General features: G+C 41.7%; 30 non-coding genes across 30 annotated transcripts; 15 read left to right on the plus strand and 15 right to left on the minus strand.

Annotated features, from left to right (window-relative positions):
- Positions 1-138: 138 nt before the first annotated feature.
- Positions 139-211, minus strand: TRNAT-CGU (transfer RNA threonine (anticodon CGU)). The gene has a single exon. It is a non-coding gene; the product is annotated as a tRNA-Thr (tRNA).
- A 658-nt stretch (positions 212-869) lies between these two features.
- On the plus strand, positions 870-941 carry TRNAE-CUC (transfer RNA glutamic acid (anticodon CUC)). Its single transcript has one exon. It is a non-coding gene; the product is annotated as a tRNA-Glu (tRNA).
- An 896-nt stretch (positions 942-1837) lies between these two features.
- Positions 1838-1910, minus strand: TRNAT-CGU (transfer RNA threonine (anticodon CGU)). The gene has a single exon. It is a non-coding gene; the product is annotated as a tRNA-Thr (tRNA).
- Positions 1911-2568: 658 nt separating this feature from the next.
- TRNAE-CUC (transfer RNA glutamic acid (anticodon CUC)) lies at positions 2569-2640 on the plus strand. The gene has a single exon. It is a non-coding gene; the product is annotated as a tRNA-Glu (tRNA).
- Positions 2641-3534: 894 nt separating this feature from the next.
- Positions 3535-3607, minus strand: TRNAT-CGU (transfer RNA threonine (anticodon CGU)). The gene has a single exon. It is a non-coding gene; the product is annotated as a tRNA-Thr (tRNA).
- Positions 3608-4265: 658 nt separating this feature from the next.
- TRNAE-CUC (transfer RNA glutamic acid (anticodon CUC)) lies at positions 4266-4337 on the plus strand. Its single transcript has one exon. It is a non-coding gene; the product is annotated as a tRNA-Glu (tRNA).
- An 896-nt stretch (positions 4338-5233) lies between these two features.
- TRNAT-CGU (transfer RNA threonine (anticodon CGU)) lies at positions 5234-5306 on the minus strand. Its single transcript has one exon. It is a non-coding gene; the product is annotated as a tRNA-Thr (tRNA).
- Positions 5307-5964: 658 nt separating this feature from the next.
- TRNAE-CUC (transfer RNA glutamic acid (anticodon CUC)) lies at positions 5965-6036 on the plus strand. Its single transcript has one exon. It is a non-coding gene; the product is annotated as a tRNA-Glu (tRNA).
- Positions 6037-6932: 896 nt separating this feature from the next.
- TRNAT-CGU (transfer RNA threonine (anticodon CGU)) lies at positions 6933-7005 on the minus strand. Its single transcript has one exon. It is a non-coding gene; the product is annotated as a tRNA-Thr (tRNA).
- A 658-nt stretch (positions 7006-7663) lies between these two features.
- On the plus strand, positions 7664-7735 carry TRNAE-CUC (transfer RNA glutamic acid (anticodon CUC)). The gene has a single exon. It is a non-coding gene; the product is annotated as a tRNA-Glu (tRNA).
- Positions 7736-8630: 895 nt separating this feature from the next.
- Positions 8631-8703, minus strand: TRNAT-CGU (transfer RNA threonine (anticodon CGU)). Its single transcript has one exon. It is a non-coding gene; the product is annotated as a tRNA-Thr (tRNA).
- A 658-nt stretch (positions 8704-9361) lies between these two features.
- Positions 9362-9433, plus strand: TRNAE-CUC (transfer RNA glutamic acid (anticodon CUC)). The gene has a single exon. It is a non-coding gene; the product is annotated as a tRNA-Glu (tRNA).
- An 894-nt stretch (positions 9434-10327) lies between these two features.
- TRNAT-CGU (transfer RNA threonine (anticodon CGU)) lies at positions 10328-10400 on the minus strand. The gene has a single exon. It is a non-coding gene; the product is annotated as a tRNA-Thr (tRNA).
- A 658-nt stretch (positions 10401-11058) lies between these two features.
- On the plus strand, positions 11059-11130 carry TRNAE-CUC (transfer RNA glutamic acid (anticodon CUC)). Its single transcript has one exon. It is a non-coding gene; the product is annotated as a tRNA-Glu (tRNA).
- An 895-nt stretch (positions 11131-12025) lies between these two features.
- On the minus strand, positions 12026-12098 carry TRNAT-CGU (transfer RNA threonine (anticodon CGU)). The gene has a single exon. It is a non-coding gene; the product is annotated as a tRNA-Thr (tRNA).
- A 658-nt stretch (positions 12099-12756) lies between these two features.
- On the plus strand, positions 12757-12828 carry TRNAE-CUC (transfer RNA glutamic acid (anticodon CUC)). Its single transcript has one exon. It is a non-coding gene; the product is annotated as a tRNA-Glu (tRNA).
- Positions 12829-13723: 895 nt separating this feature from the next.
- On the minus strand, positions 13724-13796 carry TRNAT-CGU (transfer RNA threonine (anticodon CGU)). Its single transcript has one exon. It is a non-coding gene; the product is annotated as a tRNA-Thr (tRNA).
- A 658-nt stretch (positions 13797-14454) lies between these two features.
- Positions 14455-14526, plus strand: TRNAE-CUC (transfer RNA glutamic acid (anticodon CUC)). Its single transcript has one exon. It is a non-coding gene; the product is annotated as a tRNA-Glu (tRNA).
- Positions 14527-15420: 894 nt separating this feature from the next.
- Positions 15421-15493, minus strand: TRNAT-CGU (transfer RNA threonine (anticodon CGU)). The gene has a single exon. It is a non-coding gene; the product is annotated as a tRNA-Thr (tRNA).
- A 658-nt stretch (positions 15494-16151) lies between these two features.
- Positions 16152-16223, plus strand: TRNAE-CUC (transfer RNA glutamic acid (anticodon CUC)). Its single transcript has one exon. It is a non-coding gene; the product is annotated as a tRNA-Glu (tRNA).
- An 895-nt stretch (positions 16224-17118) lies between these two features.
- Positions 17119-17191, minus strand: TRNAT-CGU (transfer RNA threonine (anticodon CGU)). The gene has a single exon. It is a non-coding gene; the product is annotated as a tRNA-Thr (tRNA).
- A 658-nt stretch (positions 17192-17849) lies between these two features.
- On the plus strand, positions 17850-17921 carry TRNAE-CUC (transfer RNA glutamic acid (anticodon CUC)). Its single transcript has one exon. It is a non-coding gene; the product is annotated as a tRNA-Glu (tRNA).
- An 895-nt stretch (positions 17922-18816) lies between these two features.
- Positions 18817-18889, minus strand: TRNAT-CGU (transfer RNA threonine (anticodon CGU)). Its single transcript has one exon. It is a non-coding gene; the product is annotated as a tRNA-Thr (tRNA).
- Positions 18890-19547: 658 nt separating this feature from the next.
- On the plus strand, positions 19548-19619 carry TRNAE-CUC (transfer RNA glutamic acid (anticodon CUC)). Its single transcript has one exon. It is a non-coding gene; the product is annotated as a tRNA-Glu (tRNA).
- An 894-nt stretch (positions 19620-20513) lies between these two features.
- Positions 20514-20586, minus strand: TRNAT-CGU (transfer RNA threonine (anticodon CGU)). The gene has a single exon. It is a non-coding gene; the product is annotated as a tRNA-Thr (tRNA).
- Positions 20587-21244: 658 nt separating this feature from the next.
- Positions 21245-21316, plus strand: TRNAE-CUC (transfer RNA glutamic acid (anticodon CUC)). The gene has a single exon. It is a non-coding gene; the product is annotated as a tRNA-Glu (tRNA).
- An 895-nt stretch (positions 21317-22211) lies between these two features.
- On the minus strand, positions 22212-22284 carry TRNAT-CGU (transfer RNA threonine (anticodon CGU)). Its single transcript has one exon. It is a non-coding gene; the product is annotated as a tRNA-Thr (tRNA).
- Positions 22285-22942: 658 nt separating this feature from the next.
- TRNAE-CUC (transfer RNA glutamic acid (anticodon CUC)) lies at positions 22943-23014 on the plus strand. Its single transcript has one exon. It is a non-coding gene; the product is annotated as a tRNA-Glu (tRNA).
- An 895-nt stretch (positions 23015-23909) lies between these two features.
- Positions 23910-23982, minus strand: TRNAT-CGU (transfer RNA threonine (anticodon CGU)). The gene has a single exon. It is a non-coding gene; the product is annotated as a tRNA-Thr (tRNA).
- A 658-nt stretch (positions 23983-24640) lies between these two features.
- On the plus strand, positions 24641-24712 carry TRNAE-CUC (transfer RNA glutamic acid (anticodon CUC)). The gene has a single exon. It is a non-coding gene; the product is annotated as a tRNA-Glu (tRNA).
- The last annotated feature ends 71 nt before the right edge of the window (positions 24713-24783 follow it).

A 24783-nucleotide genomic window follows, 5' to 3' on the forward strand; every position in this document is an offset into this window, starting at 1 on the left:
GACTCAACAAGCCTTTATCCCTGTCTGTCATTGGAGCTCCCCTTCCATCAATTGGTGATGTTTTGTTACTGAATGGAAAAGAGCTGTGACTCTCTAGCCAAGATAGTGGCAAAATCAGTTACGGAAACAAGGTACCAGTGCCCCATGTGAGAATCGAACTCACGACCTTCAGATTACGAGACTGACGCGCTACCTGCTGCGCTAACGAGGCAAGATGCATGTAATAATCTGCGGAAGTTGCTTGTGCAAAGCAGTACACCTCTTTTTTTTCATATTGTAAGTGAGCTGGCAGTACATCTTCTCCCGTATGGTCTAGCGCTTAGGATTCCTGGTTTTCACCCAGGTGGCCTGGGTTCGACTCCCGGTATGGAAACGCATCCTTTTCTACACCGTTGCCAACATTCAAAGACTGACGTGTGTTTTTAAAACAAACGTATTTCAGGTAGGATTTGTTTTTTTCAGGCAAAAATGCTGAACGCCCGCGTTTTGGCACTTCATTCTGACCCTTCACGCAAGATTCAATTTGGATTCGTAGCTCAACTCATTCTCAACCACCCCTTTTTACACCAAAGTGTCAAGAGACTCAACAACTCATGGGTCCTGTAAGTTATTTGGATTCCCATTTCCTTTCTAATGGAAAACGTTGTAGAATTGAATGGAAAAGTTCTAAGTTGGTGACAAAATCTCTCGAGAAAAGGAGGGAACAGTGCCCCGTGTGAGGCTCAAACTCACAACCTTCAGATTACGAGACTGACGCACTACCTACTGCGCTAACGAAGCAAGTTGCACCTGCAGATCTGCAGAAGTTTATTGTGCATAGCAGAAAACTTATTTTTTTCATAATGTCACTGAGACGTTAGCGCATCTTTTCCCATATGGTCTAGCGGTTAGGATTCCTGGTTCTCACCCAGGTGGCCCGGGTTCGACTCCCGGTATGGGAATGCACCTTTATCTTAGCTACTGCCACCATTCAAAGACTGATGCGTGTTTTTCAATCAAAAATGTTTCTGGTAGATTTTCACTTTGCAACAAAAATACTTAACATTGGCGATGCATTATGACTTTTGCAAAAGATTTCCTTTTGTTTCATAGCTTAAGCCTTTTTCAACTACACAGTTTTACACAAAAGTGTCAAGGGACTCAACAAGCCATGTGTCCTGTCAGTCATTAGGGCTCCCATGTTCTTTCTAATCGGAAACAGTTTAGAACTGAATTGGAAAGTTCAGAGTTAGTGACAAAATCTCTTGAGAAAAGGAGGATGGCACTTGTGAGCAAAAAACTCATGATCTTCAAATTATTCAACTGACGTGCCAAAAACCTTGACCATGTAGCGTGTTTTAGCTCTTGTAATGTTTATGTTTTGTATTCAAAGCAAAACACTCTTTTTTTTTTTTTTTTTTTTTTTTACACCTGTCTTGCTGTTTACTGTACTGCTTACACCATGTGGAGAAAGACTTAGTTAGTATTCCTGGTTGACTGGTTCAATTCCTGCTATGGGAGAGACTTTTTTTTGGGACTAGTGTCCACATTCCAAAGCCGACACGTGCCTTGCAGACAGAATCAGTTTAGGTTGGAACTGCACTTTGCTGCCAAAAATGCAGACCACCAGATTTTTTGGATATTTATTTGCACAAAAGCTTATTTGATGTCATATCTCAAACCATTCATATCTCTCACTTTTAATTCCTGGGTGTTAAGGGACTCAACAAGCCTTTATCCCTGTCTGTCATTGGAGCTCCCCTTCCATCAATTGGTGATGTTTTGTTACTGAATGGAAAAGAGCTGTGACTCTCTAGCCAAGATAGTGGCAAAATCAGTTACGGAAACAAGGTACCAGTGCCCCATGTGAGAATCGAACTCACGACCTTCAGATTACGAGACTGACGCGCTACCTGCTGCGCTAACGAGGCAAGATGCATGTAATAATCTGCGGAAGTTGCTTGTGCAAAGCAGTACACCTCTTTTTTTTCATATTGTAAGTGAGCTGGCAGTACATCTTCTCCCGTATGGTCTAGCGCTTAGGATTCCTGGTTTTCACCCAGGTGGCCTGGGTTCGACTCCCGGTATGGAAACGCATCCTTTTCTACACCGTTGCCAACATTCAAAGACTGACGTGTGTTTTTAAAACAAACGTATTTCAGGTAGGATTTGTTTTTTTCAGGCAAAAATGCTGAACGCCCGCGTTTTGGCACTTCATTCTGACCCTTCACGCAAGATTCAATTTGGATTCGTAGCTCAACTCATTCTCAACCACCCCTTTTTACACCAAAGTGTCAAGAGACTCAACAACTCATGGGTCCTGTAAGTTATTTGGATTCCCATTTCCTTTCTAATGGAAAACGTTGTAGAATTGAATGGAAAAGTTCTAAGTTGGTGACAAAATCTCTCGAGAAAAGGAGGGAACAGTGCCCCGTGTGAGGCTCAAACTCACAACCTTCAGATTACGAGACTGACGCACTACCTACTGCGCTAACGAAGCAAGTTGCACCTGCAGATCTGCAGAAGTTTATTGTGCATAGCAGAAAACTTATTTTTTTCATAATGTCACTGAGACGTTAGCGCATCTTTTCCCATATGGTCTAGCGGTTAGGATTCCTGGTTCTCACCCAGGTGGCCCGGGTTCGACTCCCGGTATGGGAATGCACCTTTATCTTAGCTACTGCCACCATTCAAAGACTGATGCGTGTTTTTCAATCAAAAATGTTTCTGGTAGATTTTCACTTTGCAACAAAAATACTTAACATTGGCGATGCATTATGACTTTTGCAAAAGATTTCCTTTTGTTTCATAGCTTAAGCCTTTTTCAACTACACAGTTTTACACAAAAGTGTCAAGGGACTCAACAAGCCATGTGTCCTGTCAGTCATTAGGGCTCCCATGTTCTTTCTAATCGGAAACAGTTTAGAACTGAATTGGAAAGTTCAGAGTTAGTGACAAAATCTCTTGAGAAAAGGAGGATGGCACTTGTGAGCAAAAAACTCATGATCTTCAAATTATTCAACTGACGTGCCAAAAACCTTGACCATGTAGCGTGTTTTAGCTCTTGTAATGTTTATGTTTTGTATTCAAAGCAAAACACTCTTTTTTTTTTTTTTTTTTTTTTACACCTGTCTTGCTGTTTACTGTACTGCTTACACCATGTGGAGAAAGACTTAGTTAGTATTCCTGGTTGACTGGTTCAATTCCTGCTATGGGAGAGACTTTTTTTTGGGACTAGTGTCCACATTCCAAAGCCGACACGTGCCTTGCAGACAGAATCAGTTTAGGTTGGAACTGCACTTTGCTGCCAAAAATGCAGACCACCAGATTTTTTGGATATTTATTTGCACAAAAGCTTATTTGATGTCATATCTCAAACCATTCATATCTCTCACTTTTAATTCCTGGGTGTTAAGGGACTCAACAAGCCTTTATCCCTGTCTGTCATTGGAGCTCCCCTTCCATCAATTGGTGATGTTTTGTTACTGAATGGAAAAGAGCTGTGACTCTCTAGCCAAGATAGTGGCAAAATCAGTTACGGAAACAAGGTACCAGTGCCCCATGTGAGAATCGAACTCACGACCTTCAGATTACGAGACTGACGCGCTACCTGCTGCGCTAACGAGGCAAGATGCATGTAATAATCTGCGGAAGTTGCTTGTGCAAAGCAGTACACCTCTTTTTTTTCATATTGTAAGTGAGCTGGCAGTACATCTTCTCCCGTATGGTCTAGCGCTTAGGATTCCTGGTTTTCACCCAGGTGGCCTGGGTTCGACTCCCGGTATGGAAACGCATCCTTTTCTACACCGTTGCCAACATTCAAAGACTGACGTGTGTTTTTAAAACAAACGTATTTCAGGTAGGATTTGTTTTTTTCAGGCAAAAATGCTGAACGCCCGCGTTTTGGCACTTCATTCTGACCCTTCACGCAAGATTCAATTTGGATTCGTAGCTCAACTCATTCTCAACCACCCCTTTTTACACCAAAGTGTCAAGAGACTCAACAACTCATGGGTCCTGTAAGTTATTTGGATTCCCATTTCCTTTCTAATGGAAAACGTTGTAGAATTGAATGGAAAAGTTCTAAGTTGGTGACAAAATCTCTCGAGAAAAGGAGGGAACAGTGCCCCGTGTGAGGCTCAAACTCACAACCTTCAGATTACGAGACTGACGCACTACCTACTGCGCTAACGAAGCAAGTTGCACCTGCAGATCTGCAGAAGTTTATTGTGCATAGCAGAAAACTTATTTTTTTCATAATGTCACTGAGACGTTAGCGCATCTTTTCCCATATGGTCTAGCGGTTAGGATTCCTGGTTCTCACCCAGGTGGCCCGGGTTCGACTCCCGGTATGGGAATGCACCTTTATCTTAGCTACTGCCACCATTCAAAGACTGATGCGTGTTTTTCAATCAAAAATGTTTCTGGTAGATTTTCACTTTGCAACAAAAATACTTAACATTGGCGATGCATTATGACTTTTGCAAAAGATTTCCTTTTGTTTCATAGCTTAAGCCTTTTTCAACTACACAGTTTTACATAAAAGTGTCAAGGGACTCAACAAGCCATGTGTCCTGTCAGTCATTAGGGCTCCCATGTTCTTTCTAATCGGAAACAGTTTAGAACTGAATTGGAAAGTTCAGAGTTAGTGACAAAATCTCTTGAGAAAAGGAGGATGGCACTTGTGAGCAAAAAACTCATGATCTTCAAATTATTCAACTGACGTGCCAAAAACCTTGACCATGTAGCGTGTTTTAGCTCTTGTAATGTTTATGTTTTGTATTCAAAGCAAAACACTCTTTTTTTTTTTTTTTTTTTTTTTTACACCTGTCTTGCTGTTTACTGTACTGCTTACACCATGTGGAGAAAGACTTAGTTAGTATTCCTGGTTGACTGGTTCAATTCCTGCTATGGGAGAGACTTTTTTTTGGGACTAGTGTCCACATTCCAAAGCCGACACGTGCCTTGCAGACAGAATCAGTTTAGGTTGGAACTGCACTTTGCTGCCAAAAATGCAGACCACCAGATTTTTTGGATATTTATTTGCACAAAAGCTTATTTGATGTCATATCTCAAACCATTCATATCTCTCACTTTTAATTCCTGGGTGTTAAGGGACTCAACAAGCCTTTATCCCTGTCTGTCATTGGAGCTCCCCTTCCATCAATTGGTGATGTTTTGTTACTGAATGGAAAAGAGCTGTGACTCTCTAGCCAAGATAGTGGCAAAATCAGTTACGGAAACAAGGTACCAGTGCCCCATGTGAGAATCGAACTCACGACCTTCAGATTACGAGACTGACGCGCTACCTGCTGCGCTAACGAGGCAAGATGCATGTAATAATCTGCGGAAGTTGCTTGTGCAAAGCAGTACACCTCTTTTTTTTCATATTGTAAGTGAGCTGGCAGTACATCTTCTCCCGTATGGTCTAGCGCTTAGGATTCCTGGTTTTCACCCAGGTGGCCTGGGTTCGACTCCCGGTATGGAAACGCATCCTTTTCTACACCGTTGCCAACATTCAAAGACTGACGTGTGTTTTTAAAACAAACGTATTTCAGGTAGGATTTGTTTTTTTCAGGCAAAAATGCTGAACGCCCGCGTTTTGGCACTTCATTCTGACCCTTCACGCAAGATTCAATTTGGATTCGTAGCTCAACTCATTCTCAACCACCCCTTTTTACACCAAAGTGTCAAGAGACTCAACAACTCATGGGTCCTGTAAGTTATTTGGATTCCCATTTCCTTTCTAATGGAAAACGTTGTAGAATTGAATGGAAAAGTTCTAAGTTGGTGACAAAATCTCTCGAGAAAAGGAGGGAACAGTGCCCCGTGTGAGGCTCAAACTCACAACCTTCAGATTACGAGACTGACGCACTACCTACTGCGCTAACGAAGCAAGTTGCACCTGCAGATCTGCAGAAGTTTATTGTGCATAGCAGAAAACTTATTTTTTTCATAATGTCACTGAGACGTTAGCGCATCTTTTCCCATATGGTCTAGCGGTTAGGATTCCTGGTTCTCACCCAGGTGGCCCGGGTTCGACTCCCGGTATGGGAATGCACCTTTATCTTAGCTACTGCCACCATTCAAAGACTGATGCGTGTTTTTCAATCAAAAATGTTTCTGGTAGATTTTCACTTTGCAACAAAAATACTTAACATTGGCGATGCATTATGACTTTTGCAAAAGATTTCCTTTTGTTTCATAGCTTAAGCCTTTTTCAACTACACAGTTTTACACAAAAGTGTCAAGGGACTCAACAAGCCATGTGTCCTGTCAGTCATTAGGGCTCCCATGTTCTTTCTAATCGGAAACAGTTTAGAACTGAATTGGAAAGTTCAGAGTTAGTGACAAAATCTCTTGAGAAAAGGAGGATGGCACTTGTGAGCAAAAAACTCATGATCTTCAAATTATTCAACTGACGTGCCAAAAACCTTGACCATGTAGCGTGTTTTAGCTCTTGTAATGTTTATGTTTTGTATTCAAAGCAAAACACTCTTTTTTTTTTTTTTTTTTTTTTTTACACCTGTCTTGCTGTTTACTGTACTGCTTACACCATGTGGAGAAAGACTTAGTTAGTATTCCTGGTTGACTGGTTCAATTCCTGCTATGGGAGAGACTTTTTTTTGGGACTAGTGTCCACATTCCAAAGCCGACACGTGCCTTGCAGACAGAATCAGTTTAGGTTGGAACTGCACTTTGCTGCCAAAAATGCAGACCACCAGATTTTTTGGATATTTATTTGCACAAAAGCTTATTTGATGTCATATCTCAAACCATTCATATCTCTCACTTTTAATTCCTGGGTGTTAAGGGACTCAACAAGCCTTTATCCCTGTCTGTCATTGGAGCTCCCCTTCCATCAATTGGTGATGTTTTGTTACTGAATGGAAAAGAGCTGTGACTCTCTAGCCAAGATAGTGGCAAAATCAGTTACGGAAACAAGGTACCAGTGCCCCATGTGAGAATCGAACTCACGACCTTCAGATTACGAGACTGACGCGCTACCTGCTGCGCTAACGAGGCAAGATGCATGTAATAATCTGCGGAAGTTGCTTGTGCAAAGCAGTACACCTCTTTTTTTTCATATTGTAAGTGAGCTGGCAGTACATCTTCTCCCGTATGGTCTAGCGCTTAGGATTCCTGGTTTTCACCCAGGTGGCCTGGGTTCGACTCCCGGTATGGAAACGCATCCTTTTCTACACCGTTGCCAACATTCAAAGACTGACGTGTGTTTTTAAAACAAACGTATTTCAGGTAGGATTTGTTTTTTTCAGGCAAAAATGCTGAACGCCCGCGTTTTGGCACTTCATTCTGACCCTTCACGCAAGATTCAATTTGGATTCGTAGCTCAACTCATTCTCAACCACCCCTTTTTACACCAAAGTGTCAAGAGACTCAACAACTCATGGGTCCTGTAAGTTATTTGGATTCCCATTTCCTTTCTAATGGAAAACGTTGTAGAATTGAATGGAAAAGTTCTAAGTTGGTGACAAAATCTCTCGAGAAAAGGAGGGAACAGTGCCCCGTGTGAGGCTCAAACTCACAACCTTCAGATTACGAGACTGACGCACTACCTACTGCGCTAACGAAGCAAGTTGCACCTGCAGATCTGCAGAAGTTTATTGTGCATAGCAGAAAACTTATTTTTTTCATAATGTCACTGAGACGTTAGCGCATCTTTTCCCATATGGTCTAGCGGTTAGGATTCCTGGTTCTCACCCAGGTGGCCCGGGTTCGACTCCCGGTATGGGAATGCACCTTTATCTTAGCTACTGCCACCATTCAAAGACTGATGCGTGTTTTTCAATCAAAAATGTTTCTGGTAGATTTTCACTTTGCAACAAAAATACTTAACATTGGCGATGCATTATGACTTTTGCAAAAGATTTCCTTTTGTTTCATAGCTTAAGCCTTTTTCAACTACACAGTTTTACACAAAAGTGTCAAGGGACTCAACAAGCCATGTGTCCTGTCAGTCATTAGGGCTCCCATGTTCTTTCTAATCGGAAACAGTTTAGAACTGAATTGGAAAGTTCAGAGTTAGTGACAAAATCTCTTGAGAAAAGGAGGATGGCACTTGTGAGCAAAAAACTCATGATCTTCAAATTATTCAACTGACGTGCCAAAAACCTTGACCATGTAGCGTGTTTTAGCTCTTGTAATGTTTATGTTTTGTATTCAAAGCAAAACACTCTTTTTTTTTTTTTTTTTTTTTTTACACCTGTCTTGCTGTTTACTGTACTGCTTACACCATGTGGAGAAAGACTTAGTTAGTATTCCTGGTTGACTGGTTCAATTCCTGCTATGGGAGAGACTTTTTTTTGGGACTAGTGTCCACATTCCAAAGCCGACACGTGCCTTGCAGACAGAATCAGTTTAGGTTGGAACTGCACTTTGCTGCCAAAAATGCAGACCACCAGATTTTTTGGATATTTATTTGCACAAAAGCTTATTTGATGTCATATCTCAAACCATTCATATCTCTCACTTTTAATTCCTGGGTGTTAAGGGACTCAACAAGCCTTTATCCCTGTCTGTCATTGGAGCTCCCCTTCCATCAATTGGTGATGTTTTGTTACTGAATGGAAAAGAGCTGTGACTCTCTAGCCAAGATAGTGGCAAAATCAGTTACGGAAACAAGGTACCAGTGCCCCATGTGAGAATCGAACTCACGACCTTCAGATTACGAGACTGACGCGCTACCTGCTGCGCTAACGAGGCAAGATGCATGTAATAATCTGCGGAAGTTGCTTGTGCAAAGCAGTACACCTCTTTTTTTTCATATTGTAAGTGAGCTGGCAGTACATCTTCTCCCGTATGGTCTAGCGCTTAGGATTCCTGGTTTTCACCCAGGTGGCCTGGGTTCGACTCCCGGTATGGAAACGCATCCTTTTCTACACCGTTGCCAACATTCAAAGACTGACGTGTGTTTTTAAAACAAACGTATTTCAGGTAGGATTTGTTTTTTTCAGGCAAAAATGCTGAACGCCCGCGTTTTGGCACTTCATTCTGACCCTTCACGCAAGATTCAATTTGGATTCGTAGCTCAACTCATTCTCAACCACCCCTTTTTACACCAAAGTGTCAAGAGACTCAACAACTCATGGGTCCTGTAAGTTATTTGGATTCCCATTTCCTTTCTAATGGAAAACGTTGTAGAATTGAATGGAAAAGTTCTAAGTTGGTGACAAAATCTCTCGAGAAAAGGAGGGAACAGTGCCCCGTGTGAGGCTCAAACTCACAACCTTCAGATTACGAGACTGACGCACTACCTACTGCGCTAACGAAGCAAGTTGCACCTGCAGATCTGCAGAAGTTTATTGTGCATAGCAGAAAACTTATTTTTTTCATAATGTCACTGAGACGTTAGCGCATCTTTTCCCATATGGTCTAGCGGTTAGGATTCCTGGTTCTCACCCAGGTGGCCCGGGTTCGACTCCCGGTATGGGAATGCACCTTTATCTTAGCTACTGCCACCATTCAAAGACTGATGCGTGTTTTTCAATCAAAAATGTTTCTGGTAGATTTTCACTTTGCAACAAAAATACTTAACATTGGCGATGCATTATGACTTTTGCAAAAGATTTCCTTTTGTTTCATAGCTTAAGCCTTTTTCAACTACACAGTTTTACACAAAAGTGTCAAGGGACTCAACAAGCCATGTGTCCTGTCAGTCATTAGGGCTCCCATGTTCTTTCTAATCGGAAACAGTTTAGAACTGAATTGGAAAGTTCAGAGTTAGTGACAAAATCTCTTGAGAAAAGGAGGATGGCACTTGTGAGCAAAAAACTCATGATCTTCAAATTATTCAACTGACGTGCCAAAAACCTTGACCATGTAGCGTGTTTTAGCTCTTGTAATGTTTATGTTTTGTATTCAAAGCAAAACACTCTTTTTTTTTTTTTTTTTTTTTTACACCTGTCTTGCTGTTTACTGTACTGCTTACACCATGTGGAGAAAGACTTAGTTAGTATTCCTGGTTGACTGGTTCAATTCCTGCTATGGGAGAGACTTTTTTTTGGGACTAGTGTCCACATTCCAAAGCCGACACGTGCCTTGCAGACAGAATCAGTTTAGGTTGGAACTGCACTTTGCTGCCAAAAATGCAGACCACCAGATTTTTTGGATATTTATTTGCACAAAAGCTTATTTGATGTCATATCTCAAACCATTCATATCTCTCACTTTTAATTCCTGGGTGTTAAGGGACTCAACAAGCCTTTATCCCTGTCTGTCATTGGAGCTCCCCTTCCATCAATTGGTGATGTTTTGTTACTGAATGGAAAAGAGCTGTGACTCTCTAGCCAAGATAGTGGCAAAATCAGTTACGGAAACAAGGTACCAGTGCCCCATGTGAGAATCGAACTCACGACCTTCAGATTACGAGACTGACGCGCTACCTGCTGCGCTAACGAGGCAAGATGCATGTAATAATCTGCGGAAGTTGCTTGTGCAAAGCAGTACACCTCTTTTTTTTCATATTGTAAGTGAGCTGGCAGTACATCTTCTCCCGTATGGTCTAGCGCTTAGGATTCCTGGTTTTCACCCAGGTGGCCTGGGTTCGACTCCCGGTATGGAAACGCATCCTTTTCTACACCGTTGCCAACATTCAAAGACTGACGTGTGTTTTTAAAACAAACGTATTTCAGGTAGGATTTGTTTTTTTCAGGCAAAAATGCTGAACGCCCGCGTTTTGGCACTTCATTCTGACCCTTCACGCAAGATTCAATTTGGATTCGTAGCTCAACTCATTCTCAACCACCCCTTTTTACACCAAAGTGTCAAGAGACTCAACAACTCATGGGTCCTGTAAGTTATTTGGATTCCCATTTCCTTTCTAATGGAAAACGTTGTAGAATTGAATGGAAAAGTTCTAAGTTGGTGACAAAATCTCTCGAGAAAAGGAGGGAACAGTGCCCCGTGTGAGGCTCAAACTCACAACCTTCAGATTACGAGACTGACGCACTACCTACTGCGCTAACGAAGCAAGTTGCACCTGCAGATCTGCAGAAGTTTATTGTGCATAGCAGAAAACTTATTTTTTTCATAATGTCACTGAGACGTTAGCGCATCTTTTCCCATATGGTCTAGCGGTTAGGATTCCTGGTTCTCACCCAGGTGGCCCGGGTTCGACTCCCGGTATGGGAATGCACCTTTATCTTAGCTACTGCCACCATTCAAAGACTGATGCGTGTTTTTCAATCAAAAATGTTTCTGGTAGATTTTCACTTTGCAACAAAAATACTTAACATTGGCGATGCATTATGACTTTTGCAAAAGATTTCCTTTTGTTTCATAGCTTAAGCCTTTTTCAACTACACAGTTTTACATAAAAGTGTCAAGGGACTCAACAAGCCATGTGTCCTGTCAGTCATTAGGGCTCCCATGTTCTTTCTAATCGGAAACAGTTTAGAACTGAATTGGAAAGTTCAGAGTTAGTGACAAAATCTCTTGAGAAAAGGAGGATGGCACTTGTGAGCAAAAAACTCATGATCTTCAAATTATTCAACTGACGTGCCAAAAACCTTGACCATGTAGCGTGTTTTAGCTCTTGTAATGTTTATGTTTTGTATTCAAAGCAAAACACTCTTTTTTTTTTTTTTTTTTTTTTTACACCTGTCTTGCTGTTTACTGTACTGCTTACACCATGTGGAGAAAGACTTAGTTAGTATTCCTGGTTGACTGGTTCAATTCCTGCTATGGGAGAGACTTTTTTTTGGGACTAGTGTCCACATTCCAAAGCCGACACGTGCCTTGCAGACAGAATCAGTTTAGGTTGGAACTGCACTTTGCTGCCAAAAATGCAGACCACCAGATTTTTTGGATATTTATTTGCACAAAAGCTTATTTGATGTCATATCTCAAACCATTCATATCTCTCACTTTTAATTCCTGGGTGTTAAGGGACTCAACAAGCCTTTATCCCTGTCTGTCATTGGAGCTCCCCTTCCATCAATTGGTGATGTTTTGTTACTGAATGGAAAAGAGCTGTGACTCTCTAGCCAAGATAGTGGCAAAATCAGTTACGGAAACAAGGTACCAGTGCCCCATGTGAGAATCGAACTCACGACCTTCAGATTACGAGACTGACGCGCTACCTGCTGCGCTAACGAGGCAAGATGCATGTAATAATCTGCGGAAGTTGCTTGTGCAAAGCAGTACACCTCTTTTTTTTCATATTGTAAGTGAGCTGGCAGTACATCTTCTCCCGTATGGTCTAGCGCTTAGGATTCCTGGTTTTCACCCAGGTGGCCTGGGTTCGACTCCCGGTATGGAAACGCATCCTTTTCTACACCGTTGCCAACATTCAAAGACTGACGTGTGTTTTTAAAACAAACGTATTTCAGGTAGGATTTGTTTTTTTCAGGCAAAAATGCTGAACGCCCGCGTTTTGGCACTTCATTCTGACCCTTCACGCAAGATTCAATTTGGATTCGTAGCTCAACTCATTCTCAACCACCCCTTTTTACACCAAAGTGTCAAGAGACTCAACAACTCATGGGTCCTGTAAGTTATTTGGATTCCCATTTCCTTTCTAATGGAAAACGTTGTAGAATTGAATGGAAAAGTTCTAAGTTGGTGACAAAATCTCTCGAGAAAAGGAGGGAACAGTGCCCCGTGTGAGGCTCAAACTCACAACCTTCAGATTACGAGACTGACGCACTACCTACTGCGCTAACGAAGCAAGTTGCACCTGCAGATCTGCAGAAGTTTATTGTGCATAGCAGAAAACTTATTTTTTTCATAATGTCACTGAGACGTTAGCGCATCTTTTCCCATATGGTCTAGCGGTTAGGATTCCTGGTTCTCACCCAGGTGGCCCGGGTTCGACTCCCGGTATGGGAATGCACCTTTATCTTAGCTACTGCCACCATTCAAAGACTGATGCGTGTTTTTCAATCAAAAATGTTTCTGGTAGATTTTCACTTTGCAACAAAAATACTTAACATTGGCGATGCATTATGACTTTTGCAAAAGATTTCCTTTTGTTTCATAGCTTAAGCCTTTTTCAACTACACAGTTTTACATAAAAGTGTCAAGGGACTCAACAAGCCATGTGTCCTGTCAGTCATTAGGGCTCCCATGTTCTTTCTAATCGGAAACAGTTTAGAACTGAATTGGAAAGTTCAGAGTTAGTGACAAAATCTCTTGAGAAAAGGAGGATGGCACTTGTGAGCAAAAAACTCATGATCTTCAAATTATTCAACTGACGTGCCAAAAACCTTGACCATGTAGCGTGTTTTAGCTCTTGTAATGTTTATGTTTTGTATTCAAAGCAAAACACTCTTTTTTTTTTTTTTTTTTTTTTTACACCTGTCTTGCTGTTTACTGTACTGCTTACACCATGTGGAGAAAGACTTAGTTAGTATTCCTGGTTGACTGGTTCAATTCCTGCTATGGGAGAGACTTTTTTTTGGGACTAGTGTCCACATTCCAAAGCCGACACGTGCCTTGCAGACAGAATCAGTTTAGGTTGGAACTGCACTTTGCTGCCAAAAATGCAGACCACCAGATTTTTTGGATATTTATTTGCACAAAAGCTTATTTGATGTCATATCTCAAACCATTCATATCTCTCACTTTTAATTCCTGGGTGTTAAGGGACTCAACAAGCCTTTATCCCTGTCTGTCATTGGAGCTCCCCTTCCATCAATTGGTGATGTTTTGTTACTGAATGGAAAAGAGCTGTGACTCTCTAGCCAAGATAGTGGCAAAATCAGTTACGGAAACAAGGTACCAGTGCCCCATGTGAGAATCGAACTCACGACCTTCAGATTACGAGACTGACGCGCTACCTGCTGCGCTAACGAGGCAAGATGCATGTAATAATCTGCGGAAGTTGCTTGTGCAAAGCAGTACACCTCTTTTTTTTCATATTGTAAGTGAGCTGGCAGTACATCTTCTCCCGTATGGTCTAGCGCTTAGGATTCCTGGTTTTCACCCAGGTGGCCTGGGTTCGACTCCCGGTATGGAAACGCATCCTTTTCTACACCGTTGCCAACATTCAAAGACTGACGTGTGTTTTTAAAACAAACGTATTTCAGGTAGGATTTGTTTTTTTCAGGCAAAAATGCTGAACGCCCGCGTTTTGGCACTTCATTCTGACCCTTCACGCAAGATTCAATTTGGATTCGTAGCTCAACTCATTCTCAACCACCCCTTTTTACACCAAAGTGTCAAGAGACTCAACAACTCATGGGTCCTGTAAGTTATTTGGATTCCCATTTCCTTTCTAATGGAAAACGTTGTAGAATTGAATGGAAAAGTTCTAAGTTGGTGACAAAATCTCTCGAGAAAAGGAGGGAACAGTGCCCCGTGTGAGGCTCAAACTCACAACCTTCAGATTACGAGACTGACGCACTACCTACTGCGCTAACGAAGCAAGTTGCACCTGCAGATCTGCAGAAGTTTATTGTGCATAGCAGAAAACTTATTTTTTTCATAATGTCACTGAGACGTTAGCGCATCTTTTCCCATATGGTCTAGCGGTTAGGATTCCTGGTTCTCACCCAGGTGGCCCGGGTTCGACTCCCGGTATGGGAATGCACCTTTATCTTAGCTACTGCCACCATTCAAAGACTGATGCGTGTTTTTCAATCAAAAATGTTTCTGGTAGATTTTCACTTTGCAACAAAAATACTTAACATTGGCGATGCATTATGACTTTTGCAAAAGATTTCCTTTTGTTTCATAGCTTAAGCCTTTTTCAACTACACAGTTTTACACAAAAGTGTCAAGGGACTCAACAAGCCATGTGTCCTGTCAGTCATTAGGGCTCCCATGTTCTTTCTAATCGGAAACAGTTTAGAACTGAATTGGAAAGTTCAGAGTTAGTGACAAAATCTCTTGAGAAAAGGAGGATGGCACTTGTGAGCAAAAAACTCATGATCTTCAAATTATTCAACTGACGTGCCAAAAACCTTGACCATGTAGCGTGTTTTAGCTCTTGTAATGTTTATGTTTTGTATTCAAAGCAAAACACTCTTTTTTTTTTTTTTTTTTTTTTACACCTGTCTTGCTGTTTACTGTACTGCTTACACCATGTGGAGAAAGACTTAGTTAGTATTCCTGGTTGACTGGTTCAATTCCTGCTATGGGAGAGACTTTTTTTTGGGACTAGTGTCCACATTCCAAAGCCGACACGTGCCTTGCAGACAGAATCAGTTTAGGTTGGAACTGCACTTTGCTGCCAAAAATGCAGACCACCAGATTTTTTGGATATTTATTTGCACAAAAGCTTATTTGATGTCATATCTCAAACCATTCATATCTCTCACTTTTAATTCCTGGGTGTTAAGGGACTCAACAAGCCTTTATCCCTGTCTGTCATTGGAGCTCCCCTTCCATCAATTGGTGATGTTTTGTTACTGAATGGAAAAGAGCTGTGACTCTCTAGCCAAGATAGTGGCAAAATCAGTTACGGAAACAAGGTACCAGTGCCCCATGTGAGAATCGAACTCACGACCTTCAGATTACGAGACTGACGCGCTACCTGCTGCGCTAACGAGGCAAGATGCATGTAATAATCTGCGGAAGTTGCTTGTGCAAAGCAGTACACCTCTTTTTTTTCATATTGTAAGTGAGCTGGCAGTACATCTTCTCCCGTATGGTCTAGCGCTTAGGATTCCTGGTTTTCACCCAGGTGGCCTGGGTTCGACTCCCGGTATGGAAACGCATCCTTTTCTACACCGTTGCCAACATTCAAAGACTGACGTGTGTTTTTAAAACAAACGTATTTCAGGTAGGATTTGTTTTTTTCAGGCAAAAATGCTGAACGCCCGCGTTTTGGCACTTCATTCTGACCCTTCACGCAAGATTCAATTTGGATTCGTAGCTCAACTCATTCTCAACCACCCCTTTTTACACCAAAGTGTCAAGAGACTCAACAACTCATGGGTCCTGTAAGTTATTTGGATTCCCATTTCCTTTCTAATGGAAAACGTTGTAGAATTGAATGGAAAAGTTCTAAGTTGGTGACAAAATCTCTCGAGAAAAGGAGGGAACAGTGCCCCGTGTGAGGCTCAAACTCACAACCTTCAGATTACGAGACTGACGCACTACCTACTGCGCTAACGAAGCAAGTTGCACCTGCAGATCTGCAGAAGTTTATTGTGCATAGCAGAAAACTTATTTTTTTCATAATGTCACTGAGACGTTAGCGCATCTTTTCCCATATGGTCTAGCGGTTAGGATTCCTGGTTCTCACCCAGGTGGCCCGGGTTCGACTCCCGGTATGGGAATGCACCTTTATCTTAGCTACTGCCACCATTCAAAGACTGATGCGTGTTTTTCAATCAAAAATGTTTCTGGTAGATTTTCACTTTGCAACAAAAATACTTAACATTGGCGATGCATTATGACTTTTGCAAAAGATTTCCTTTTGTTTCATAGCTTAAGCCTTTTTCAACTACACAGTTTTACATAAAAGTGTCAAGGGACTCAACAAGCCATGTGTCCTGTCAGTCATTAGGGCTCCCATGTTCTTTCTAATCGGAAACAGTTTAGAACTGAATTGGAAAGTTCAGAGTTAGTGACAAAATCTCTTGAGAAAAGGAGGATGGCACTTGTGAGCAAAAAACTCATGATCTTCAAATTATTCAACTGACGTGCCAAAAACCTTGACCATGTAGCGTGTTTTAGCTCTTGTAATGTTTATGTTTTGTATTCAAAGCAAAACACTCTTTTTTTTTTTTTTTTTTTTTTTACACCTGTCTTGCTGTTTACTGTACTGCTTACACCATGTGGAGAAAGACTTAGTTAGTATTCCTGGTTGACTGGTTCAATTCCTGCTATGGGAGAGACTTTTTTTTGGGACTAGTGTCCACATTCCAAAGCCGACACGTGCCTTGCAGACAGAATCAGTTTAGGTTGGAACTGCACTTTGCTGCCAAAAATGCAGACCACCAGATTTTTTGGATATTTATTTGCACAAAAGCTTATTTGATGTCATATCTCAAACCATTCATATCTCTCACTTTTAATTCCTGGGTGTTAAGGGACTCAACAAGCCTTTATCCCTGTCTGTCATTGGAGCTCCCCTTCCATCAATTGGTGATGTTTTGTTACTGAATGGAAAAGAGCTGTGACTCTCTAGCCAAGATAGTGGCAAAATCAGTTACGGAAACAAGGTACCAGTGCCCCATGTGAGAATCGAACTCACGACCTTCAGATTACGAGACTGACGCGCTACCTGCTGCGCTAACGAGGCAAGATGCATGTAATAATCTGCGGAAGTTGCTTGTGCAAAGCAGTACACCTCTTTTTTTTCATATTGTAAGTGAGCTGGCAGTACATCTTCTCCCGTATGGTCTAGCGCTTAGGATTCCTGGTTTTCACCCAGGTGGCCTGGGTTCGACTCCCGGTATGGAAACGCATCCTTTTCTACACCGTTGCCAACATTCAAAGACTGACGTGTGTTTTTAAAACAAACGTATTTCAGGTAGGATTTGTTTTTTTCAGGCAAAAATGCTGAACGCCCGCGTTTTGGCACTTCATTCTGACCCTTCACGCAAGATTCAATTTGGATTCGTAGCTCAACTCATTCTCAACCACCCCTTTTTACACCAAAGTGTCAAGAGACTCAACAACTCATGGGTCCTGTAAGTTATTTGGATTCCCATTTCCTTTCTAATGGAAAACGTTGTAGAATTGAATGGAAAAGTTCTAAGTTGGTGACAAAATCTCTCGAGAAAAGGAGGGAACAGTGCCCCGTGTGAGGCTCAAACTCACAACCTTCAGATTACGAGACTGACGCACTACCTACTGCGCTAACGAAGCAAGTTGCACCTGCAGATCTGCAGAAGTTTATTGTGCATAGCAGAAAACTTATTTTTTTCATAATGTCACTGAGACGTTAGCGCATCTTTTCCCATATGGTCTAGCGGTTAGGATTCCTGGTTCTCACCCAGGTGGCCCGGGTTCGACTCCCGGTATGGGAATGCACCTTTATCTTAGCTACTGCCACCATTCAAAGACTGATGCGTGTTTTTCAATCAAAAATGTTTCTGGTAGATTTTCACTTTGCAACAAAAATACTTAACATTGGCGATGCATTATGACTTTTGCAAAAGATTTCCTTTTGTTTCATAGCTTAAGCCTTTTTCAACTACACAGTTTTACATAAAAGTGTCAAGGGACTCAACAAGCCATGTGTCCTGTCAGTCATTAGGGCTCCCATGTTCTTTCTAATCGGAAACAGTTTAGAACTGAATTGGAAAGTTCAGAGTTAGTGACAAAATCTCTTGAGAAAAGGAGGATGGCACTTGTGAGCAAAAAACTCATGATCTTCAAATTATTCAACTGACGTGCCAAAAACCTTGACCATGTAGCGTGTTTTAGCTCTTGTAATGTTTATGTTTTGTATTCAAAGCAAAACACTCTTTTTTTTTTTTTTTTTTTTTTTACACCTGTCTTGCTGTTTACTGTACTGCTTACACCATGTGGAGAAAGACTTAGTTAGTATTCCTGGTTGACTGGTTCAATTCCTGCTATGGGAGAGACTTTTTTTTGGGACTAGTGTCCACATTCCAAAGCCGACACGTGCCTTGCAGACAGAATCAGTTTAGGTTGGAACTGCACTTTGCTGCCAAAAATGCAGACCACCAGATTTTTTGGATATTTATTTGCACAAAAGCTTATTTGATGTCATATCTCAAACCATTCATATCTCTCACTTTTAATTCCTGGGTGTTAAGGGACTCAACAAGCCTTTATCCCTGTCTGTCATTGGAGCTCCCCTTCCATCAATTGGTGATGTTTTGTTACTGAATGGAAAAGAGCTGTGACTCTCTAGCCAAGATAGTGGCAAAATCAGTTACGGAAACAAGGTACCAGTGCCCCATGTGAGAATCGAACTCACGACCTTCAGATTACGAGACTGACGCGCTACCTGCTGCGCTAACGAGGCAAGATGCATGTAATAATCTGCGGAAGTTGCTTGTGCAAAGCAGTACACCTCTTTTTTTTCATATTGTAAGTGAGCTGGCAGTACATCTTCTCCCGTATGGTCTAGCGCTTAGGATTCCTGGTTTTCACCCAGGTGGCCTGGGTTCGACTCCCGGTATGGAAACGCATCCTTTTCTACACCGTTGCCAACATTCAAAGACTGACGTGTGTTTTTAAAACAAACGTATTTCAGGTAGGATTTGTTTTTTTCAGGCAAAAATGCTGAACGCCCGCGTTTTGGCACTTCATTCTGACCCTTCACGCAAGATTCAATTTGGATTCGTAGCTCAACTCATTCTCAACCACCCCTTTTTACACCAAAGTGTCAAGAGACTCAACAACTCATGGGTCCTGTAAGTTATTTGGATTCCCATTTCCTTTCTAATGGAAAACGTTGTAGAATTGAATGGAAAAGTTCTAAGTTGGTGACAAAATCTCTCGAGAAAAGGAGGGAACAGTGCCCCGTGTGAGGCTCAAACTCACAACCTTCAGATTACGAGACTGACGCACTACCTACTGCGCTAACGAAGCAAGTTGCACCTGCAGATCTGCAGAAGTTTATTGTGCATAGCAGAAAACTTATTTTTTTCATAATGTCACTGAGACGTTAGCGCATCTTTTCCCATATGGTCTAGCGGTTAGGATTCCTGGTTCTCACCCAGGTGGCCCGGGTTCGACTCCCGGTATGGGAATGCACCTTTATCTTAGCTACTGCCACCATTCAAAGACTGATGCGTGTTTTTCAATCAAAAATGTTTCTGGTAGATTTTCACTTTGCAACAAAAATACTTAACATTGGCGATGCATTATGACTTTTGCAAAAGATTTCCTTTTGTTTCATAGCTTAAGCCTTTTTCAACTACACAGTTTTACACAAAAGTGTCAAGGGACTCAACAAGCCATGTGTCCTGTCAGTCATTAGGGCTCCCATGTTCTTTCTAATCGGAAACAGTTTAGAACTGAATTGGAAAGTTCAGAGTTAGTGACAAAATCTCTTGAGAAAAGGAGGATGGCACTTGTGAGCAAAAAACTCATGATCTTCAAATTATTCAACTGACGTGCCAAAAACCTTGACCATGTAGCGTGTTTTAGCTCTTGTAATGTTTATGTTTTGTATTCAAAGCAAAACACTCTTTTTTTTTTTTTTTTTTTTTTACACCTGTCTTGCTGTTTACTGTACTGCTTACACCATGTGGAGAAAGACTTAGTTAGTATTCCTGGTTGACTGGTTCAATTCCTGCTATGGGAGAGACTTTTTTTTGGGACTAGTGTCCACATTCCAAAGCCGACACGTGCCTTGCAGACAGAATCAGTTTAGGTTGGAACTGCACTTTGCTGCCAAAAATGCAGACCACCAGATTTTTTGGATATTTATTTGCACAAAAGCTTATTTGATGTCATATCTCAAACCATTCATATCTCTCACTTTTAATTCCTGGGTGTTAAGGGACTCAACAAGCCTTTATCCCTGTCTGTCATTGGAGCTCCCCTTCCATCAATTGGTGATGTTTTGTTACTGAATGGAAAAGAGCTGTGACTCTCTAGCCAAGATAGTGGCAAAATCAGTTACGGAAACAAGGTACCAGTGCCCCATGTGAGAATCGAACTCACGACCTTCAGATTACGAGACTGACGCGCTACCTGCTGCGCTAACGAGGCAAGATGCATGTAATAATCTGCGGAAGTTGCTTGTGCAAAGCAGTACACCTCTTTTTTTTCATATTGTAAGTGAGCTGGCAGTACATCTTCTCCCGTATGGTCTAGCGCTTAGGATTCCTGGTTTTCACCCAGGTGGCCTGGGTTCGACTCCCGGTATGGAAACGCATCCTTTTCTACACCGTTGCCAACATTCAAAGACTGACGTGTGTTTTTAAAACAAACGTATTTCAGGTAGGATTTGTTTTTTTCAGGCAAAAATGCTGAACGCCCGCGTTTTGGCACTTCATTCTGACCCTTCACGCAAGATTCAATTTGGATTCGTAGCTCAACTCATTCTCAACCACCCCTTTTTACACCAAAGTGTCAAGAGACTCAACAACTCATGGGTCCTGTAAGTTATTTGGATTCCCATTTCCTTTCTAATGGAAAACGTTGTAGAATTGAATGGAAAAGTTCTAAGTTGGTGACAAAATCTCTCGAGAAAAGGAGGGAACAGTGCCCCGTGTGAGGCTCAAACTCACAACCTTCAGATTACGAGACTGACGCACTACCTACTGCGCTAACGAAGCAAGTTGCACCTGCAGATCTGCAGAAGTTTATTGTGCATAGCAGAAAACTTATTTTTTTCATAATGTCACTGAGACGTTAGCGCATCTTTTCCCATATGGTCTAGCGGTTAGGATTCCTGGTTCTCACCCAGGTGGCCCGGGTTCGACTCCCGGTATGGGAATGCACCTTTATCTTAGCTACTGCCACCATTCAAAGACTGATGCGTGTTTTTCAATCAAAAATGTTTCTGGTAGATTTTCACTTTGCAACAAAAATACTTAACATTGGCGATGCATTATGACTTTTGCAAAAGATTTCCTTTTGTTTCATAGCTTAAGCCTTTTTCAACTACACAGTTTTACATAAAAGTGTCAAGGGACTCAACAAGCCATGTGTCCTGTCAGTCATTAGGGCTCCCATGTTCTTTCTAATCGGAAACAGTTTAGAACTGAATTGGAAAGTTCAGAGTTAGTGACAAAATCTCTTGAGAAAAGGAGGATGGCACTTGTGAGCAAAAAACTCATGATCTTCAAATTATTCAACTGACGTGCCAAAAACCTTGACCATGTAGCGTGTTTTAGCTCTTGTAATGTTTATGTTTTGTATTCAAAGCAAAACACTCTTTTTTTTTTTTTTTTTTTTTTTACACCTGTCTTGCTGTTTACTGTACTGCTTACACCATGTGGAGAAAGACTTAGTTAGTATTCCTGGTTGACTGGTTCAATTCCTGCTATGGGAGAGACTTTTTTTTGGGACTAGTGTCCACATTCCAAAGCCGACACGTGCCTTGCAGACAGAATCAGTTTAGGTTGGAACTGCACTTTGCTGCCAAAAATGCAGACCACCAGATTTTTTGGATATTTATTTGCACAAAAGCTTATTTGATGTCATATCTCAAACCATTCATATCTCTCACTTTTAATTCCTGGGTGTTAAGGGACTCAACAAGCCTTTATCCCTGTCTGTCATTGGAGCTCCCCTTCCATCAATTGGTGATGTTTTGTTACTGAATGGAAAAGAGCTGTGACTCTCTAGCCAAGATAGTGGCAAAATCAGTTACGGAAACAAGGTACCAGTGCCCCATGTGAGAATCGAACTCACGACCTTCAGATTACGAGACTGACGCGCTACCTGCTGCGCTAACGAGGCAAGATGCATGTAATAATCTGCGGAAGTTGCTTGTGCAAAGCAGTACACCTCTTTTTTTTCATATTGTAAGTGAGCTGGCAGTACATCTTCTCCCGTATGGTCTAGCGCTTAGGATTCCTGGTTTTCACCCAGGTGGCCTGGGTTCGACTCCCGGTATGGAAACGCATCCTTTTCTACACCGTTGCCAACATTCAAAGACTGACGTGTGTTTTTAAAACAAACGTATTTCAGGTAGGATTTGTTTTTTTCAGGCAAAAATGCTGAACGCCCGCGTTTTGGCACTTCATTCTGACCCTTCACGCAAGATTCAATTTGGATTCGTAGCTCAACTCATTCTCAACCACCCCTTTTTACACCAAAGTGTCAAGAGACTCAACAACTCATGGGTCCTGTAAGTTATTTGGATTCCCATTTCCTTTCTAATGGAAAACGTTGTAGAATTGAATGGAAAAGTTCTAAGTTGGTGACAAAATCTCTCGAGAAAAGGAGGGAACAGTGCCCCGTGTGAGGCTCAAACTCACAACCTTCAGATTACGAGACTGACGCACTACCTACTGCGCTAACGAAGCAAGTTGCACCTGCAGATCTGCAGAAGTTTATTGTGCATAGCAGAAAACTTATTTTTTTCATAATGTCACTGAGACGTTAGCGCATCTTTTCCCATATGGTCTAGCGGTTAGGATTCCTGGTTCTCACCCAGGTGGCCCGGGTTCGACTCCCGGTATGGGAATGCACCTTTATCTTAGCTACTGCCACCATTCAAAGACTGATGCGTGTTTTTCAATCAAAAATGTTTCTGGTAGATTTTCACTTTGCAACAAAAATACTTAACATTGGCGATGCATTATGACTTTTGCAAAAGATTTCCTTTTGTTTCATAGCTTAAGCCTTTTTCAACTACACAGTTTTACATAAAAGTGTCAAGGGACTCAACAAGCCATGTGTCCTGTCAGTCATTAGGGCTCCCATGTTCTTTCTAATCGGAAACAGTTTAGAACTGAATTGGAAAGTTCAGAGTTAGTGACAAAATCTCTTGAGAAAAGGAGGATGGCACTTGTGAGCAAAAAACTCATGATCTTCAAATTATTCAACTGACGTGCCAAAAACCTTGACCATGTAGCGTGTTTTAGCTCTTGTAATGTTTATGTTTTGTATTCAAAGCAAAACACTCTTTTTTTTTTTTTTTTTTTTTTTACACCTGTCTTGCTGTTTACTGTACTGCTTACACCATGTGGAGAAAGACTTAGTTAGTATTCCTGGTTGACTGGTTCAATTCCTGCTATGGGAGAGACTTTTTTTTGGGACTAGTGTCCACATTCCAAAGCCGACACGTGCCTTGCAGACAGAATCAGTTTAGGTTGGAACTGCACTTTGCTGCCAAAAATGCAGACCACCAGATTTTTTGGATATTTATTTGCACAAAAGCTTATTTGATGTCATATCTCAAACCATTCATATCTCTCACTTTTAATTCCTGGGTGTTAAGGGACTCAACAAGCCTTTATCCCTGTCTGTCATTGGAGCTCCCCTTCCATCAATTGGTGATGTTTTGTTACTGAATGGAAAAGAGCTGTGACTCTCTAGCCAAGATAGTGGCAAAATCAGTTACGGAAACAAGGTACCAGTGCCCCATGTGAGAATCGAACTCACGACCTTCAGATTACGAGACTGACGCGCTACCTGCTGCGCTAACGAGGCAAGATGCATGTAATAATCTGCGGAAGTTGCTTGTGCAAAGCAGTACACCTCTTTTTTTTCATATTGTAAGTGAGCTGGCAGTACATCTTCTCCCGTATGGTCTAGCGCTTAGGATTCCTGGTTTTCACCCAGGTGGCCTGGGTTCGACTCCCGGTATGGAAACGCATCCTTTTCTACACCGTTGCCAACATTCAAAGACTGACGTGTGTTTTTAAAACAAACGTATTTCAGGTAGGATTTGTTTTTTTCAGGCAAAAATGCTGAACGCCCGCGTTTTGGCACTTCATTCTGACCCTTCACGCAAGATTCAATTTGGATTCGTAGCTCAACTCATTCTCAACCACCCCTTTTTACACCAAAGTGTCAAGAGACTCAACAACTCATGGGTCCTGTAAGTTATTTGGATTCCCATTTCCTTTCTAATGGAAAACGTTGTAGAATTGAATGGAAAAGTTCTAAGTTGGTGACAAAATCTCTCGAGAAAAGGAGGGAACAGTGCCCCGTGTGAGGCTCAAACTCACAACCTTCAGATTACGAGACTGACGCACTACCTACTGCGCTAACGAAGCAAGTTGCACCTGCAGATCTGCAGAAGTTTATTGTGCATAGCAGAAAACTTATTTTTTTCATAATGTCACTGAGACGTTAGCGCATCTTTTCCCATATGGTCTAGCGGTTAGGATTCCTGGTTCTCACCCAGGTGGCCCGGGTTCGACTCCCGGTATGGGAATGCACCTTTATCTTAGCTACTGCCACCATTCAAAGACTGATGCGTGTTTTTCAATCAAAAATGTTTCTGGT

This window comes from Phyllobates terribilis, unplaced genomic scaffold, assembly GCF_046119375.1.
Source record: "Phyllobates terribilis strain yellow unplaced genomic scaffold, ASM4611937v1 Scaffold_2106__1_contigs__length_166561, whole genome shotgun sequence".
Classification (NCBI taxonomy): domain Eukaryota; kingdom Metazoa; phylum Chordata; class Amphibia; order Anura; family Dendrobatidae; genus Phyllobates; species Phyllobates terribilis.